Genomic DNA, 4,202 nt, shown 5'->3' on the forward strand with positions numbered 1-4,202 from the left:
AGACCGCAGGGTGAGAGCGCCCCCTGCTGGCCCCACTCACACCTCTCCCAGCAGCAACCCTGGGGGGGGGGGGAGGGAAAAAACCAAAAGCTAAACAGATTTTTTTTAAAAACATTTTATTGATGCTTTACAAAAGTCCAGTCCAGTCTGGTGTCCCTCAGCTCCAGTCCAATCCAGTCTGGTATCCCTCAGCTCCAGTCCAGTCCAGTCTGGGGCCCCTCGGCTCCAGTCAAGTCCAGTCTGGGGCCCCTCAGCTTTAGTCCAGTCTGGTGTCCCTCAGCTCCAGTGCAGTCCAGACTGGGGTCCCTCAGCTTCGGTCCAGCACAGTCTCGGGTCCCTCAGGTTCGGTCCAGCACAGACTGGGGTCCCTCAGCTCCAGTCCAGTCCAGTCTGGTGTCCCTCAGCTTCGGTCCAGTCCAGACTGGGGTCCCTCAGCTTCAGTCCAGCACAGTCTGGGGTCCCTCAGCTTCGGTCCAGCACAGTCTGGTGTCCCTCAGCTTTGGCCCACCACAGACTGGGGTCCCTCAGCTTCGGTCCAGCACAAACTGGGGTCCCTCAGCTTCGGTCCAGCACAGTCTGGGGTCCCTCAGCTTCAGTCCAGACTGGGGTCCCTCAGCTTCGGTCCAGCACAGTCTGGGGTCCCTCAGCTCCAGTCCAGTCCAGTCTGGTGTCTCTCAGCTCCGGTCCAGTCCAGGCTATTGTCCCTAGGCTCCAGTCCAGTCCAGTCTGGGGTCCCTCAGCTCCGGTCCACTCCAGTCCAGTCTAGTCCAGTCCAGATCTTAGCAGGCACAGAACCAGGAAAGGAACCTGGAAAGAAAATTGTTATTGCAGTTGTGAGGGACAAAGACACAGACGTCACCATGACATCAAACAGCAAGAGGAGACTCCTCCTTGAATCACAGACACTACCGGGCGGCGCCCCCCTGTCTGCTCACCTGCACCTCCTCTTCCTCTTCTTGTCCTTCCCGGCAGCCTGCTCCTCCTCTCCCTCGCTCTTCCTCTCCTGAGCTACGGTCTCCGCCGCCTCCATCGGCTCGTCCTGATCTTCTGTCTCCACTGACACGCAGCTCAGGGACTTCAAAAAGACGCAACAGCGCTTCTGAAGCAGAGACAGGAGAGTCACGTTAAGAGTCGGACTGGACACTCCAGGACATGAACACTGCACTGAGAGAGAGGGGTTCATACAAACACACTGACTAGACACTCCAGGACATGAACACTGCACTGAGAGAGAGAGAGGGGTTCATACAGACACACTGACTGGACACTCCAGTACATGAACACTGCACTGAGAGAGAGAGAGGTTCATACAAACACACTGACTAGACACTCCAGTACATGAACACTGCACTGAGAGAGAGAGGGGTTCATACAGACACACTGACTGGACACTCCAGTACATGAACACTGCACTGAGAGAGAGAGGGGTTCACACAGACACCCTGACTGACTGGACACTCCAGTACATGAACACTGCACAGAGAGAGAGAGGTGTTCATACAGACACCCTGACTGGACACTGGACAGGAGTAAAGAGAGGATCAGAGCATTACCCACCTTCTTTTTCTTCTGTCTCACAGGAGGTGGTGATTGGACCTCCTCCAGCTGGAGTCCGAGGAGGGAGAGAGAGGGCAGGAGAGGGACAGCACAGGGAGAGAAAGAGAGAGACAGGTGAGTCAAGTGTCCCAAGAGCACAGAGACTCTGCTGAGATCACACTCGCAGTGAGTGAGCCTGGGTGTAGCCCACTAATACTGACCCTCTGGACACCACAGGACAGAGAGGAGGAGGAGAGAGACACACTGCCTGGACACCACAGGACAGAGAGGAGGAGGAGAGAGACACAGACAGACAGGGCTGAAAGAGAGAGAGACAGAGAGGCAGGGACAGACAGACAGCAGGCCGAGAGAGAGACACTGAGATCGAGGGACAGACAGACTGAGAGACAGGGCTGAAAGAGAGAGAGACAGAGAGGCAGGGACAGACAGCAGGCCGAGAGAGACACTGACCGACAGGGCTGAAAGAGAGAGAGACACTGAGACCCAGGGACAGACAAGACGGCGAAACTCCACCACAGACAGGACAGGAGGCAGGGTGGGACCAGCACTGACCTCCTTCCTCTCTCCTGCCAGAGGAACTGTCTCCACCTCCTCTTCCTCCTGCAAGTCAAGAGACAGGCTGAGAGAGAGACGGGCTGGCGGGACATCGGCGAACAGAGCTGAAGGCAGAGAGCCGGTGAGACAGGCCCAGCTGGGACAACGCAGGACAGACAGAGAGACAGACAGGGAGACACACGAAGAGAAACAGGGAGAGAGACCCAGCTGGGACAATGCAGGACAGACAGAGAGCAGGGAGACACACGGAGAGACACAGGGAGACAGGCCCAGCTGGGACAACGCAGGACAGACAGAGAGCAGGGAGACACAGAGAGACACAGGGAGAGAGACCCAGCTGGGACAACGCAGGACAGACAGAGAGCAGGGAGACACACGGAGAGACACAGGGAGACAGGCCCAGCTGGGACAAAGCAGGACAGACAGAGAGCAGGGAGACATGGAAAGAGAGAGGGAGAGAGACAGGGAGAGAGGGACAGACACAGAGACTCAGACAGAAGGACAGAAAGACAGAAAGAGAGAAGTGCAGATGGACAGATGACAGAGACAGAGAAAAGGACATATGGACTGATGGACAGAAAGACAGAAAAAGACAGAAAGACAGATGGACAGATGGACTGAAGGATAGACGGACAGAAGGACAGATGGGCGGACAGACAGATGGACGGACAGACGGACAGACTCTGCCCCACTTGCCTCGTCAGACATCTCAGCCTCTCTCCTTGCCCTCCGCACCGGGGAGCCCCAGGCGGGGCCTGGCGGGGCCGGGCAGGCGATGGGGGGCAGGACGGGTGGGGGCAGGGGCAGGGGCACCGCCCCGGGCAGCAGGGGGGGCTCGAGGGGCATGGCGGGGAGGAAGGGGGGGCGGCGGGGCGGGGCGGGCAGGGGCCTGAGGGGGCCGGAGGGGGGGGGTGGGGGCGGGGGCGGGGAGCGGAGGGGGCTCTCGGGTGAGGAGGGGGGGGACACCGAGCGGAACGAGCCGGGCGAGCCCGAGCGGGACGAGCCGGGCGACTCCGGGAGCTCCAGCTGCAGCTCGGCCGCCCTCTCCAGCTTCTGGACGAGCTCGGGGAAGCACGAAGACACCACGGGATTCTGTCCAGCGGGGAAAGGGGGAGACACAACGCAGGGGGGATGAGGAGCAGAGACTACGCCTGGACAGGTGAGTGTGTACAGTGTGTCCAGTAAGAGTCTGGACAGGTGAGTCTCTACAGTGTGTCCAGTGAGAGTGTGGACAGGTGAGTGTGTACAGTGTGTCCAGTGAGAGTGTGGACATGTGAGAGTGGACAGTGTGTCCAGTGAGTGTGGACAGGTGAGTGTGGACAGTGTGTCCAGTGAGAGTGTGGACAGGTGAGAGTGCACAGTGTGTCCAGTGAGTGTGGACAGTGTGTCCAGTGAGAGTCTGGACAGGTGAGTGTGTCCAGTGTGTCCAGTAAGAGTCTGGACAGGCGAGTGTGTCCAGTGTGTCCAGTAAGAGTGTGGACAGGTGTGTCCAACAGTAAGAAGCTGTCTTACCCTGTAACCCAGCTCAGGGGTGTTAGGGGGTGCTCTGTCTCCTCCCCAGATCTCACCTTCAGCTCTGGTGAAATGCCGGACCACTAGGAGACGCTGGAAACGAGGACACAAGACAGAGGTCAGGTCCACAGAGCTCACTCAATCACTACAGCAAGCAGAGACCTCTTGGCCATCAGGACTGTGGGGGTCAGAGTGGGGAGCTGTAGGGTATCGGGAGTTTAGGGGTCAGTGTGGGGAGCTGTAGGGTATCGGGAGTTTAGGGGTCAGTGTGTGGGGAGCTGTAGGGTATCGGGAGTTTAGGGGTCAGTGTGGGGAGATGTAGGGTATCAGGAGTTTAGGGGTAAGTGTGGGGAGCTGTAGGGTATCGGGAGTTTAGGGGTCAGTGTGGGGAGCTGTAGGGTTAGGGTTAGGGTTAGGGTTAGGGTTAGGGTTAGGGTTAGGGTTAGTTGTCTGAAAAAACGCGTTTATTTCGGGCTGAAAAACACGTTTTGAAAAGTGTGATGTTACTGCCCCATAACTTACATGGGGTTGACCAAACTTGCAGAAACATGTTTATTTCTGCTGAAAAACACGTTTTG

The 4,202-nt window shown here is 57.7% G+C and overlaps 1 long non-coding RNA gene across 1 annotated transcript; it reads right to left on the reverse strand.

Moving 5' to 3' along the window:
- Window positions 1-1,037: 1,037 nt before the first annotated feature.
- LOC138235385 (uncharacterized) lies at window positions 1,038-2,889 on the reverse strand. Its single transcript, XR_011188111.1, has 4 exons — window positions 2,809-2,889; window positions 2,110-2,157; window positions 1,558-1,605; window positions 1,038-1,099 (listed from the first exon to the last, which is right to left on the reverse strand). It is a non-coding gene; the product is annotated as an uncharacterized lncRNA (long non-coding RNA).
- Window positions 2,890-4,202: the final 1,313 nt, after the last annotated feature.

The sequence above is a fragment of the Lepisosteus oculatus genome, unplaced genomic scaffold (genome assembly GCF_040954835.1).
Source record: "Lepisosteus oculatus isolate fLepOcu1 unplaced genomic scaffold, fLepOcu1.hap2 HAP2_SCAFFOLD_79, whole genome shotgun sequence".
NCBI lineage: Eukaryota > Metazoa > Chordata > Actinopteri > Semionotiformes > Lepisosteidae > Lepisosteus > Lepisosteus oculatus.